This window comes from Grammomys surdaster, unplaced genomic scaffold, assembly GCF_004785775.1.
Source record: "Grammomys surdaster isolate TR1022 unplaced genomic scaffold, NIH_TR_1.0 125323, whole genome shotgun sequence".
NCBI classification, from domain to species: domain Eukaryota; kingdom Metazoa; phylum Chordata; class Mammalia; order Rodentia; family Muridae; genus Grammomys; species Grammomys surdaster.
The window spans coordinates 518,623-534,777 of record NW_021620200.1 but is presented as its reverse complement, the minus strand read 5'-3'; positions in this window follow the sequence as shown (position 1 = coordinate 534,777).

Below are 16,155 nucleotides of genomic sequence, written 5' to 3'. Positions count from 1 at the left end.
CACACACACACACACACACACACACACACACACACACACACACACACTCAGCATTGAATAGTTAGAACTAAGCTTGATTTTGATACCTAGTGACCTCTCAGAAGGCTCTGGGACACAACTTACCCTTCAGATATCATCCTGCTTGAAGTAAAGGTATTGAGTTGGGAAGTTTCACACCTGTCCGTCTGCACCTGGAAATCATCATCTGTATCCCATGGCCAGAGAAGTTTCATAACCCAAGGACAGTAAAAGTAGAGAGTGAGAGCTAGGAACCAGGATTTAAGCCAATCTGAACAGGAGAGCATTTGTGATCCAAAGGGAAAGAGTGGGGCAGCCGAAGCTGAAAATCAAATCCAAGTCAGCATGCAGAAGGATCAGTTAGCCATTGGCCTATCTACTTTGAAGAGAACAGCCTGAACACCAACAGAGTGGCTTAATAAGTGGTTTTCTGAGTGGTTTTTTGAAGAGACATCATAATCATTTCCAGGGTTCTTTATGGCCCACTGCTGATCCCATACCTTCATTTACAAAAATACCTTTACACACACGACTTTTATCAATACAATGATACAAAGTGGATATGTTCTACTACAAATGTGATTGCTTTAATCAGATTGACACAGCCTCTGGTATACCCGGGGGAAGACAAATTTGACTTTGAAAACTAAATGTTCCATTTTAAGCCAGGCATGGTGGTACATGCTTGTATCTCCAGAACTTTGGAGGCTGACATGGGAAGATCATTTGTTTGAGTCTAACCTGGGCTTAGACTAAGGCTATGTCTCAAAAAAAAAAGTTCCATTTTATAAAATAATTTTGGATTTGTAATAGATTCCTCCTTCTCTCAGCTTTCTGTCACACAGCTATCTTATGTCACAGGGCTTATCTCTCAAAACTGAAAGGTTAACTTTGACAGTCTTTTCTTTTGTTATTTCAAGATCTAATCAATGCCTCAACAGTGCTTTTGGTGCTTCTGTCTGCTGAAAGGTAAGTTTTCTCTCACCATTTTTTGTGGGACTGAATAAGGGTATCTTGGTTCTTGGCTGGGCATGGGGCTTGAGCCCAGAGACTCCAAGGGAGAAACAGCAGGTGTTCGGCCATGCCCCAAGAGTCCAGGGTCCTGACACACAGTCTAGTCTCCATGGACCTACACTGTTCAGGCCATTACAGGCCCTTCCAAAGTGCACAGGTAGAGGGTGTGGCTACAGGCCTCAGGTCCTAGAGAGATTTACATACTAATGAAGGCCAGAGAGTGGAGCCAATTATGAATTCTTCCCCAGAACCTCCCCCATTTCTCCCTCCCTATCTAACTCAGGTCTGCCCTGAGTTTCACAGGGGTGGGGTGGTGAGGTGGGGGTGGTGGTACATCCAGATCCATCTACCATCTGCCATGAAAATAAACCCTTTTAGAACCATGAACTTTCTCATGTCTTTGGGGACTGCTCTGGGAAAATGTGGAGAAGGCTTTTAATACTGAGCCACTGCAGTCACCGCACCTGACTTCCTGCCTAGAGGATCCACATCTTCAAGCATGCTAGCTGGGCCACTAAGTCAGCTAAGCAACTACAGTAACTGAGTCACTCCGACAGGGTGCTGCCAGGCCTCTTTCTTCTCTCCTCCCTTGTTTCTCTCTGCTGTGGGTCGGCCGGTTGCACACCCACACACTCCCAGTCTTGGTCCTTCTGCAGCCTCTCAGTGGTCTGAGGGCCCAAGGGCTTGAGATCAGTTGGTCCCCAGCCGCCTCCTGTCCCAGGGATCCCCAATCCAAGAGCTCAGCGCCCCTGCAGAACTACCAGACTAAGTGAGAACTCCTCCACCCCGACAGGGCCCCATAGCACCCACCCAGTGTTGCATGGAGTAAACTCAGTCAAGATTCCCAAGCTCCAGTCTCTTTAGACCCATAGGAATCACAACAGCCCAATGAGATTCAATAACCCATGCCTGTGCCCATGTGTGAGGTAATCATTTCCCCACATTTTTTTTTCTTTTGTAACAAGTGGTAGCTATTAATTCAGATTCATTCTTTCTAATAGTCATTCACTCTTCCTTATTTGTGACATGCTAGTTGGCAGGGATCAAACTTGGTCTGAATCTACACCAAGGAGTAAGTTCTAAGATGCTACAAAGCAGTGAGGGATGCTGGCTGAGGAAACAAACCTACTCACTCTCTGAGTCCATTAGAAGTTGGCATAAGTACTGCAAAGAAGACAGAACAGGCCACTCTGAACACACTGACCCATGGCTGTGTAAACCCAGACGAAGAAGATTCCAGGAAGCCTGGCCTGGGAATGTAGTTACTCCTTTGTGTCTTTCTGAGCTAGGGAAAAGCAACAGATTCATCAGAGGGAGGTCATGAATTTGATTTGAGACTCAAACAGAGGCTACAAGTGGGCAGTAAGAGATATATTCAGACCTCAGGATGGCAGCTTACCCTGGTTTTTCTAAATGGATGCAATTTCTTCATTCATTCTGACTCCCAGTGACACTTTCCATATATATGTTTTATGACACTTAACCTTAATCAACAATAAAAATAATTTACCTTGTTCTTGTGCTATTTTTCCTTCTCCACTGGTCTTCTGCCAAAGGCTTAATGCTTCATACAACATTTCTCATCAATCCTCTCTCCAAATCACCTATAAGGGGGAAGGGCAGGAATTCATGCTCTGTAGGCAGTAAGACAGAAAGGCCCATGGTGAAACGATAAGTTGGTCATATATACATGAGAACAAAGAGAACAGAGTTTAATTATAGCCCAGCAAGACATCTGCCAAGGTTGGTGACTAGCAACAATGTCAGCCAAGATGCCAAGGTCAGCAGCTAACAAACAAGTCAAAGATGGACAGGAGGCATGAACAATCTCCTATGCATGAATACATTCTCAATTGGGAGAGTAGCCCATGACCATGATCACATCCCTGGTTGAGCCAAATGGGCACAAACTGAGCATGTGAGTCCCTTCAGTAGCTTGGCCCAAACATGCTTAAAGAATTAGCCAGTCTCAATAGATGACCTCAGTCTTTGTCCAGCTTTTGCTGTAGATCCCATAAATTACTCATAGACAAGCAACTCAGTGGTTTCTCCCTTAAAACCCCCTCCCAGTCCTAGGAGCTTCTCTCCTTTTTTCTTAATTTTCCTTAATAAATATGTTCCTGCCACACTCTCCTCACTTTGTCGGTGTCTTTTAAAGAAGTTGAGAGCCACTTTCTCAGGTTGACTTCTGTTGACCAGTGAAGGTCTCTGAGTCATGCACATCAAAGCTGAGAAAGGCTCTGCCACTCTCTAAGATCTTCATCAATACTTTAGAAAGTGTTTATGGATGAGATTTAAAGGTTTGTGATGTGTGACTTTTTGTGAGTCTATTCACCCAAAAGAGGGTATCCATGACATCTTAGATACTTTTCTATCCCTGTGAGGAGACAATATGACTAAGGCAGCTTATATAAGAAATCATTTAACTTGGGGTTTGCTTAGAGTTTCAGAGGGTGAGTCCATCTATTATTATCATGGCAGAAACCATGGCAAGTGGTGGGGAGAGGGGCATGGTTCTGTAGCAATAGTTGAGAACTGATGACTCCTCCACAGGCATGAAGCAGAGAGAGAACAAGATAACTAGGACTGGTATGGTTGGACTTTTGAAACCTTACAGCCCATTGGCCAGTGACACCCCTCCTCCAACAAGGCCACATGTCCTTCAACAAATCCACATCTCCTAATCTTTCACAAGTAGTTCACCAACTGTGGAGCAACCACTCAAATATATAACCCAAATGAGATAGCTGGAAAACTGAGAGACTGGAAATTTTTAAGTGGCAAATCTAGAAGAGATTTTGTCACCTGAATTAATACTGCTGTCATCTGGTTAATACCACTGACCTGAATTATGCACAGAAGATGGATGCAAGAAAAGAGTACACAGCCTTGGATACATTAGTGTCCTTCAAATATTGGTTTCAAAAATGTAGTGAGAATACATGCTAAAGCTTTGTCATGAGCCCTGGGTAAAATTATTGAATTGATACAAGAAGGTTAATTACATTGTTGATGTTCACAACTTCTCAGTGGAGGGTTGTGAGACAGCCTCAAATTTCCTGTCCCTGTTTAGTCACTTATTGGAAATAATGATATCATCATAATTTAAGGCTCATTTGAAATGAGATATTTATATGAGTTCCCAGCATATATTAGGAAATTTTTTAGCATAATAATAACATTTACTGTGCATTTATTGTGGGATAATTATTATATTTGAGAGATGTCAGGGAATTCTTTCTGCACATAATGGACTTTATATGTTGGTGATTTAAATATTTACATCTGCATTCAAGTGACTACTAAATATTGAAAAGTCTTATGCTAAATGTTCTTCCTTGAGGAAAGTCCTGGATATACAGTTGTTTTTATAATACCCTGTCACGTTATAAACAAACTGATATTGAAGTTCTTATTTTGTTTTTGAATCAAGTATCATTTAGAGGTGTCTTGAGAGTGATCAGCCAAGGGTATCCATTGGTTTCAATTGTGTGTGTGTGTGTGTGTGTGTGTGTGTGTGTGTGTGTGTGTGTTAGAGAGAGACAGAAACAGCAATAGAAAGAGAAGACAGAGAAACAGAGACAGACAGAAAGAGAGAGTGACAGAGAGAGAGAGAGAGAGAGAGAGAGAGAGAGAGAGAGAGAGAAGGTTATGCCTTTATGTCTAAGCACATGACTGTGAAGACTAAGAGTTAGTATTAAGTGTTTTCACATATTATTTTCCACCTAATATTTTGAGACAGGATTTTTCATCAAACCTGGAGCTCACCAAATAACTAAGTTGGCCAGTAAAGAGCCACCAGGAGCTTCTTGCCTCTACCTCTCAGTGCTTTTATTACAGGCAAGCACTGTGGATTGCAGCTTTCTATGTGAATACTGAGGCCTAAACTCATGTCATCATGATTGCTCAGCAACCACTTTGCTCACTGAGCCAACTCAACCACTCCAAATATAACTATTTTGAAAATTTCATGACAAGAGTGAGTGGATTTACGTGCATTGTATTTTGCTATTTTTTCCCTAGCAATTTTAGTCTTTGAATTGGTACATGTTTCTCTTCTCTGAAAGAATAATTCACATTAATGAGCATAATCTTAATTAAAAATATGTTTTGTTACTGCTAAAAGATGAAGACATGACACTGTCAGTTCAGAGTTACTATTCCCACAGCTCTTCTGAGCTTGGCACCTCCCCCCCCCAACAATAGAGTGGCACTCTACATCTATTGCTCTAAGCCTCCCAAATCCCTGTAATCAATTCTTTCTTATTTTCTATTGTATTCCTGGAACTGGAATTCTAAATTGAAACAAAAGGTGGGAGAGATGAAATAGTGACAGCCCTAAAAATTGATGAGGGCTAATAGGTGACCTTCTGTGGGCTGAAATTATTTTGTAGTATAAAAAGAGGCTGAGTAAGAACCATTAGACAAAAACTCCTCCACACCATTGCTCTAGCCTCCTACACTGGCTACCCAAAGGACTCACTTAAGATTTCAGTAGTGGAATTTGTCTTAGTTTGTGGTCTTAGTTATAAACTTAATGTATTTATTAACACTTCTAGTCTCAGTTCTTTGGTATCTCCCAAGCAGCATAAATATTTTAATGGAAATATTAAGAGACCAGACATCATGGAATATGTAGCTTATATTTCTACAGTGTAAGAAGAGAAAAATGATGTGTCTTCTGTAGAGTAATTCTAAACAGATGAGTTCACACAGAACATCAAAGTGGAGACTTCTGGTTTTATGGAAAGTTAGTTATAAGAAATGATGTTTTGCTGGGGCACACAGGTGAAAGGATGTCTTGCTATTGCAAACACATGAAAGATTGTTGTCCTGAAGCAGACACAGGTGAAAGGATGTTTGACTATAGCAGGCATGTGAAAGAACTCTTGAGGAAGGAGTATAGATATGACCCTACAGACAGTGGAAGACAGGAGCTAAGCTTTGTTTTGGTCCCTCACACCCACCTCCTGCTATTCTTTGCTAAAGACATGCATGTATTGGTTTGCCTTATATAACGTTGTTGAGCTCAACTTGTGGTAATGCTGCCATTGAGAGAAACTCACCCAAGTACTGCTAGTGAGGTTCCTGCAGCAGCTTGCCACTTCAGCAGCCTTGCCTCAGGCTGGCTGGTGATCTGGTGGTTTCTCCAGGATTGAACTATGACTGCCTGGTGTCTGCTTGCTGAAAGGACTGGACTGTTCAGCAGCTGCTGAATCATATTTGGTGTTTGTTGCAGGACTGAACTACTGCCGAAGAAGATTGAGCTCATCCCCAGAGGACTATTGCTGCACTGGTCTGCTTTCCCATATCCTGATAACTTTTCTCTTCTACTACCTCTGCTGGATAGTGGACTAGAGGAGAGATTGAACCCTTATTAAAAAGTAGGTTTATTCCTACAGAACATAATGTTGCTTGACATGGTTAAAGGAAACATCTTTAACTTGGAAGAAGTGGGCAGGTGGATCTTGATGAGTTCTAGGCCATCCTGGTCTACATAGGAAATTCCAGAACAGTCAGGGCTACATAGTGAGACCTTGTTTCAATTAACAATGAAAAACTAACAAAAAAGTTATTGTGGCAAATTTCTAAACACTTTCTTGGTATTAACAATTCTCCTTGACCCAGCAATGACATTGTGAAAAATAATTCTTGTATTTTATCCTCCACACACTTCTATTATAAGATTGCCCTTGGAAATATATCTATTATGCCTGAGCTGGTTGACTATTGATGTTGCTCAAAAGAAGGGATGGAGAGTGTCATTGGACCCTATCGTTTCTAACCAGCTATACAAATTGTGCCCTAACTATATATCATCTTAGGGTCTTGAAAAAGGGCTGTAATATGTAGGTGGGGAAGAACTAAGGGAGGGGTCCTCCTATATATCAATGGGAGATCATCTATGCTGGTTACAGATCTTCCAGTATGACTGCTCTAAGATCACCCACACTCCTGCAGACCCTGGAGTATGACTGCTTTAAGGTCCTCCACATTCCTGCTCATTCTACTCACTTACTTCTCTGCAAGTAAATCTTAATAAACTCATTTGATTCACACACACGCACACACACACACACACACACACACACACACACACAGTGACTTTTGGTGGAATTACACCTAGGTTTGTCATTGGGACTGTAGGAGGAAATAGGCTTTGTTTATATCTCCCCTAGGGAAGGAATTTTTAACAAAACCCTCTAAATTTGTGATATTGTTAATAAATGTATCACACATCACTGATACTTTAATTCATTACTGAGATGACTTAGTTAACAACAATGTAGCACTTTATTTGAACTTGATCAGTGGTCATACAATTATTCTTGAATATGTGTTAACACTTTCCTCTCTTTGAACCCCATTCTTCTCATAACATCTACCACTCTGAGAACTATGGGAATGTACTTTGTTAATGGTTAAAATAAATTCACATGGGAAATGCTAGCACAGTTTTATTTACTTCAGTGGTTTTCTTAAATTCACCCCCCCCCACAATGGTGAGCCCCAAATTAAATGCCTTCTTTTATAAGTTGCCTTGGTCATGATGTTTTGTTATGGCAACAGAAAATAACAAAAGTGCCACAAATAAAATGCAAATTAAAATTAGTTTAAGATCCTTAATCCAGTCTGAATAGGAATTATTAAAATAAATGACAACAAGTCTTCTCAAAAAGGTGAGGAAACGAGAACCCATAACTCTGGTTGGTGACCAGATAAACTGCAGCGACCATGGAAATCTAAAACCAAAGCTACTGCAAGACCTATCTATACCACTCCTTGGTATATATACCCTGATGTTTCTATGTCCTCAAGCAGAGATCCCTGAACATTCATGTTCATTGCTGCTCTCTTTCTTTACAATAGGAAGCAGATGAGTTGGCATGTCTATCAAGTGATGAATGAATAATATCACATTGTCGTGTGTGTGTGCGTGTGTGTGCGTGTGTGTGTGTGTGTGTGTGTGTGTGAATTTTATTCAGCAGGAAAGAAAAATGAAAATTTCAGGAAAATAGATGGAACTGGAAAACATACTGAGTCAAATGACGCCAACCCAGAAGGAAAAATGTTGTAGAGCAACATAATAAAAGCCTAGAAATAAGTCCACACATTCAAAACCATCAGGTATTTCAAGAAAAGCAAAGGGTTCATATTTAGAAATGCAACCTCTTCCAAAATGCCTTTGGAAACACTCTATCTTTTTATAGAGGAATGAAACTAGGCTCCCTGCACTCCTTATCATTTACAGTAATTTCAAAGTAAAATCGTAACTATCAAACATAGCAAAATAAAATAAAAAGAAAATGGAGAGAATTTAATGAAGTCTATATAGGCAAAGGCTTGTTTTATGAAAAGAATATCAGCAGAAAAACTGAAATTTGAAAATATGATAGTTATCTTTTAAATACGTTTATGCCCACAGATTACCATTACTTATCCTTGATCAGAAAAGACATCTTTCTGCAGTGGGCAGTGGATAATGTAGAGGTTCATACATGGTCAACAAGCTGGAATAAAAGCTGAAATAAGGGACTGTTGAGTCCATAGCCCCAAACAAGATGCTTCTATAATTACATTCACACACACACACACACACCTGCCCACACATACACATAGTAAGCCTCAAGAACAGTTCTCCCTCATGATTACAAGAGCAGGAAAATGGAGTGCTACAAGATTCTGTCTCAGATCTGAACAAGCTATGGTCAAGGTACTCACAAAATCATGGCAATTGTGGTCAACATTCGAGCATAGATGGGGAGATAAATATGTGGCCCTAGCCCTATGGAACTGAGAAGATACTGTTAGTGGATGGCTGTGGGGAGGAAGGACTCACTTCTCTTCACCATGTAGCCACTGGCAAGTTACCCATAATCCAATCAATAATCCCATACCCATGTACATGTAAGAAAGGCTAGTTTAATTCAAAAGGTTACCAAAAAGACGTAGAACTAAGAGAGGAATATGTTAGGAAAAAGAAGGGTTCCAGTGGGAGGGGCAGGGAGATCAATATGATCAAAACACATTATATATATTTGTATGAAATTGTCAAAGAATACATTGCTTTATAAGGAAAATAAGACATGAAATTAGAAAAAATAACATTGTGTATAACAAACTCAATATGTTAGTTTGAACAATTGAAGTGGTTCCTATTATCCAGCACATGGAATATATGATATACTTTCCCAAAGCATGGAGAGTCAATGCAGAATATTCCTTTCAAATATTGTACAAAGATTTATTAAAAGAGAGATGATGTGACATGTTTATAATTGTTAGGTGACATTAAAACTATCACAAAATGAATTACTTTGTTATACAATGAATGTATGAACTCAACATATGTGAATGACTTCTCTAGAATGCTTAATGAATTTTGTAGACACACAGAATTTTAAAGCAATAAAAAGGTGGTATGGTTGATTTTTAAACACTAGAAATGAGTATGTCTTAGGGGCTTGGAATGTAGGTTAGCTGACACAGTGGTTGTTTAGCATTCTCAAAGGACTGAGTTTGATCCTGAACAACATAAACCAGATGTGGTTGTTGCACGTCTGTAACCCTAACCTTTGAAAGCTGGTGCCAAGGGGCTCAAGGTCATCTTCAGCTACACAGAGAATCTGAGGTTGGCCTGGGCTACTTGAGATCCTGGCTCTCAAACCAAACAAAAAATACAAGCAGTGTCTTAGTCTTCAATAGTGTCAATAATATGCAATCGTTAATCTTTTGGACTGTATTTTCTATCACAGAGATGTGAACCTTTTGACCTTGAAATATGGATTCATCTAGAAGCACATCATGCCATATTTATAGCTATCTTGGGACATTTGTAGTATATGGGCTCAATCCTGCATACATCTGTGAAAATTCAGTAGCAAATAAAACATAACCAGCACTTATAATGAGACCACATATCTTGTAAATTCTTCTTCTGAACAGAACACGGTGAATAACATGGTAACTTTCAAATGTGGCCATCTTCTTCTTGATTTATGTTGGTATATATTGTGATTTATAGTAATTTCTTAACGCTTGTTTAGTAAAAACTGTACTTTATCCTATCTGTCCATTGAAGTCACTGTTCTATTAGATTAATGGTCAGTTAATGATTTACAGAGATTTTCTTAAATGCATGTGATACATACACACACAAACACACTACTCTTAATATTTTTATGTGGTGTGCATATGTGTTAAAAGTGTGTGTGATGGATGCCACCCAGGAATCTGCAATGCTGTCTTTACTTAACTTTCTGCTTTTGCAGAGTTTGAAGGTCAAACAAGATGAGAACTGAGAGTCCTCATTTAGGTCTTTCCTGAGCATGTGCTGGGGTGGGAACATCCACACTGTCACATAGACTACAGAACTGTTTACAAAATCCCAGTACCCAAGGTCTCATTACCTAGGCTTTGCTTCACAGATGGTTGATAAAGATGGTTCTTCTGCTTTGTCCAGATGGAAATACATGGCTAGACAAAGGGTGGCCTCTGCCTTGTGGGCAGTTCAAGAATTTTTAATATAAGTAAACTCTGAGGACAAGCCATTACTTAGACAAGAGATTACAAGACAAGTAAACCCTCAGGACAAGAGATCCTGTCTCTTAAAAGAAGAGTCTTACAGTTCTAGCTGCTCAGCTCAGATATGACTCTAAGCATTGGCTACCAACAGTCAGAGTTCTTAAACACCAGCAGCAGCTAACACTGGCCATATCCAGTGATGACCAACATTGCTACTTCTTAACTGATAACACTGAAGACCTCAGCTCCTAGCATTAGTCATCACTCACAGCAGTATGGTGGGGCTAGTGTTAAAGTTCTCAAAATTTGGGTATCCAGACCCTTGCCTGTAGAGCTCACTACTGCTCTGGAACTTGTCTACTGACTAGAAAACTCCAGCCTCCTGACCTTGACTCCCTATAATCTATGCCTTCACTGAGTTCCCTGCTATTCTTACCTTCTATTTACCTTGTTAGTTTTGCTACTGACCCTCCACATCTCATATACTACAACTCTTGTCCATGGCTATTCTGCCATGTTTTTTCATCTGCCTCTTCCATTGCTACTGCTGTCTACACTGTTTCTGCCCCTGCCTCTGCTGCTGACAGCTTCTGAAAGACTGCCACAAAGATCACAAATTCAATGCCAGTTGGCAGAAAGTCTTTAGAGAGGTTTAATGTTGCAACACTAGACAGACTTTCTTAAAATAGATCTGGCAAACTCAAGAAGTATGTGAAGTGGCCTGTTAGCATACACAGAAAAAGAATGTAGGACAGATGTCACAAGCAAATGGATGAAAACCCAGCACACACAGTTTTGCATGTAAATGAGAGGCTATAATCTGCTCTAGTCACAAACTTTCTGCTCAGAATGGTAAGTTCTCCTCTGGCTTGAATGAAGGCAGCTGTAGAGTCATCCATTAGTCACCCAGGGTTGTCCCTACCTTGGAGCCCATTTTCCATTACTGGTCTGGTCCACACAGAATGGTCTGACTTGAGTGTGAACTCAGCCAGGTACAGTGGTTTTTTGCAGCTGGCTGGATGTTTTCAGAGTGATTGCAAAGTATGTGAGACACATGAGCAGGCAAGAGCAAGACTTGCTTTCTAACAGAGGGCCTATCAATTGGACTCTGGACACTTCTAATCATTTTCTAGAAGCATAAAATGTATGCTTATGGGGCTGAAGGGATGGCTCCGTGGTTAAAAGCATTTCTAACTCTTTCAGATGATCTGAGTTTGATTTCCTGCACCCAGGTTAGATGGCTCAAGATCTAAGGGGCTTGGTAAGTACCTGCACGCATGTACACAAACACCCACACACCCCACAATTGAAAATAAAACTACCCCTTCTGCCCCTGCCTGGTCCTCTGGGCTGGAGCAGACACAGAGTCGGTCTGCTCCCGTCCTGTTGAGAAACTGAATCCTGAGTCATCCAGGAGCCACTGCACTCAGAGCAGCTGACACAGAGTTGGTCTGCTCCTGTCCTGTGGAGAAACTGAATCCTGAGTCATCCAGGAGCCACTGCACTCAGAGCAGCTGACACAGAGTCGGTCTGCTCCTGTCCTGTTGAGAAACTGAATCCTGAGTCATCCAGGAGCCACTGCACTCAGAGCAGCTGGAGCCACTGCACTCAGAGCAGCTGAAACTGAATCCTGAGTCATCGAGGACCCACTGCACTCAGAGCAGAAGGATTTCCAGATCCAATAGGTGGCCTGAGTCCCAGGAGTTATTCCACCCAGGAGATTAGGAGCATAAGACCACAGAGACCTCTGGACTCTGAGGAGCTCTGCAATAAGAAAGATAACTGGAAATACAGACTCCAGTTTTACACAGTGAGGGCAGGTACCACTAGAGTTAACCAGATGGCGAAAGGCAAGCGCAAGAACATAAGCAACGGAAACCAAAGTTTCTTGGCATCATCAGTGCCCAATTCTACCAATATAGCAAGCCCTGAACACCCCATCACACCTGAAAAGCAGGATTCAGAATTAAAATCACTTCTCATGATGATGATAGAGGATTATAAGAAGGAATTAAGTAACTCCCTTAAAGAAATACAGGAGAGTACAAGTAAACAGATAGAAGCCCTTAAAGAGGAATCACAGAAATCCCTTAAAGAAATGGAAGAAAACACAAAGAAGGAATTAAACAAAAACATTCAGGATCTGAAACTAGAAATAGAAACAATAAAGAAAGTTCAAAGGGAGACAACCATGGAGATAGAAAACCTAAGAAAGAGATCAGGAGTCACAGACGCAAGCATCACCAACCGAATACAAGAGATAGAAGAGAGAATCTCAAATGCAGAAGATACGGTGGAAAATATTGACACAGTTGTCAAAGAAAATGCAAAATGCAAAAAACTCCTAACTCAAAACATCCAGGAAATCCAGGACAAAATGAGAAGACCAAACCTAAGGATAATAGGTATAGATGAGAATGAAGATTCCCAACTTAAAGGGCCAGTAAATATCTTCAACAAGATTATTGAGGAAAACTTCCCTAACCTAAAGAACAAGATGCCCATAAACATACAAGAAGCCTACAGAACACCAAATAGACTAGACCAGAAAAGAAATACCTCCCGTCACATAATAATCAAAACATCAGATGCACAAAACAAAGAAAAAATACTAAAAGCAGTAAGGGAAAAAGGTCAAGTAACATATAAAGGCAGACCTATAAGAATTACACCAGACTTCTCACCAGAGACTATAAAAGCCAGAAGAGCCTGGACTGACATCATACAGACACTAAGAGAACACAATTGCCAGCCCAGATTACTATACCCAGCAAAACTCTCAATCACTATAGATGGTGAAACCAAGATATTCCATGACAAAACCAAATTTGCACAACATCTTCCCACAAACCCAGCACTTCAAAGGATAATTGATGGAAAATGCCAACACAAGGAGGGAAACTACAACCTAGGAAAAGCAAGTAAGTAATCTTCCAACAACCCCCAAAAAAGATACAAACATAACTTTACCTCTAATAAAAAAAAATAACAGGAAGCAACAATCATTTTTCCTTAATATCTCTTAACATCAATGGTCTCAATTCCCCAATAAAAAGACGCAGACTATCAGACTGGATACACAAACAAGACCCAGAATTTTGCTGCATACAAGAAACGCACCTCAGTGACAAAGACAGACACTACCTCAGAATAAAAGGGTGGAAAACAATTTTTCAAGCCAATGGTCCCAAGAAACAAGCTGGAGTAGCCATTCTAATATCAAATAAAATCGACTTTCATCCAAAATTAATCAAAAAAGATAGGAAAGGACACTTCATACTCATCAAAGGAAAAATCTACCAAGGTGAACTCTCAATTCTGAACATCTATGCTCCAAATGCAAGGGCACCTACATACATAAAAGAAACTTTACTAAAGCTCAAAACACACATTACACCTCACACAATAATAGTGGGGGATTTCAACACCCCACTGTCAGCAATGGACAGATCATGGAAACAGAAACTAAACAGAGACACTTTGAAATTAACAGAAGTTATGAACCAAATGGACTTAACAGACATCTATAGAACATTTCATCCTAAAACAAAAGAATATACCTTTTTCTCAGCACCTCATGGTACCTTCTCCAAAATAGACCATATAATTGGTCACAAAACAAGCCTCTACAGATACAAAAAGATTGAAATAATCCCTTGCATCTTATCAGATCACCACGGACTAAGACTGGTCTTTAATAATGACAAAAACAATGGAAAACCCACGTACACATGGAAACTGAACAACTCTCTACTCAATGATGACTTGGTCAAGGAAGAAATAAAGAAAGAAATAAAAGACTTTTTAGAATTCAATGAAAATGAGGACACATCATACCAAAACTTGTGGGACTCCATGAAGGCAGTGCTAAGAGGAAAGCTCATAGCTCTAAGTGCCTACAAAAAGAAACTGGAAAGAGCACACACTAACAAGTTGACTGCACAACTAAAAGCTCTAGAACAAAAAGAAGCAAATACACCCAGGAGGAGTAGAAGGCAGGAAATAATCAAACTCAGGGCTGAAATCAACCAAATAGAAACAGAAAGAACAATACAAAATATCAATAAAACCAGGAGTTGGTTCTTTGAGAAAATCAACAAGATAGATAAACCCTTAGCCAGATTAACCAGAGGGCACAGAGACAGTATCCAAATTAATAAAATCAGAACTGAAAAGGGAGACATAACAACTGAAACTGAAGAAATTCAAAAAATCATCAGATCCTACTACAAAGGCCTATACTCAACAAAACTGGAAAACCTGGATGAAATGGACAATTTCCTAGACAGATACCAGGTACCGAAGTTAAACCAGGAGCAGATAAACCATCTAAATAGTCCCATAACCCCTCAGGAAATAGCAGCAGTCATCAAAAGCCTCACCACTAAAAAAAGCCCAGGACCAGATGGTTTTAGTGCTGAATTCTATCAGACCTTCAAGGAAGACCTAATACCAATTCTCTTCAAACTATTCCACGAAATAGAGACAGAAGGAACACTACCCAATTCGTTCTATGAAGCTACAATTACACTCATACCCAAACCCCACAAGGACCCGACAAAGAAAGAGAACTTCAGACCAATCTCCCTTATGAACATCGATGCAAAAATACTCAATAAAATTCTAGCAAACCGAATCCAAGACCACATCAAAACAATCATCCATCATGATCAAGTAGGTTTTATCCCAGGAATGCAGGGATGGTTCAATATTCCGAAATCCATCAATGTAATCCACTATATAAACAAACTTAAAGAAAAAAACCACATGATCATCTCACTAGATGCTGAGAAAGCATTTGACAAAATTCAACATCCCTTCATGATAAAAGTCTTGGAAAGATCAGGAATTCAAGGCCCCTACCTAAACATAGTAAAAGCAATTTACAGCAAACCAGTAGCCAACATCAAGCTAAATGGAGAGAAACTTGAAGCAATCCCACTAAGATCAGGGACTAGACAAGGTTGTCCACTCTCCCCCTACCTATTCAATATAGTACTGGAAGTCTTAGCCAGAGCAATTAGACAGCAAAAAGAAGTCAAAGGGATACAAATAGGAAAGGAAGAAGTCAAAATATCGCTATTTGCAGATGATATGATAGTATACTTAAGTGACCCCCAAACTTCCACCAGAGAACTCCTAAACCTGATAAACAACTTCAGCAAAGTGGCTGGTTATAAAATCAACTCAAACAAATCAGTAGCCTTCCTCTACATGAAAGATAAACAGACTGAAAAAGAAATTAGGGAAATGACACCCTTCACAATAGTTGCAAATAATATAAAATACCTTGGTGTGAATCTAACCAAGCAAGTGAAAGACCTGTATGACAAGAACTTCAAGTCTCTGAAGAAAGAAATTGAAGAAGATCTCAGAAGATGGAAAGATCTCCCATGCTCATGGATTGGCAGGATTAATATAATAAAAATGGCCATCTTGCCAAAAGCAATCTACAGATTCAATGCAATCCCCATTAAAATCCCAACTCAATTCTTCACAGAGTTAGAAAAGGAAATTCTCAAATTCATATGGAATAACAAAAAACCCAGGATAGCGAAAACTATTCTCAACAATAAAAGAACTTCTGGAGGAATTACC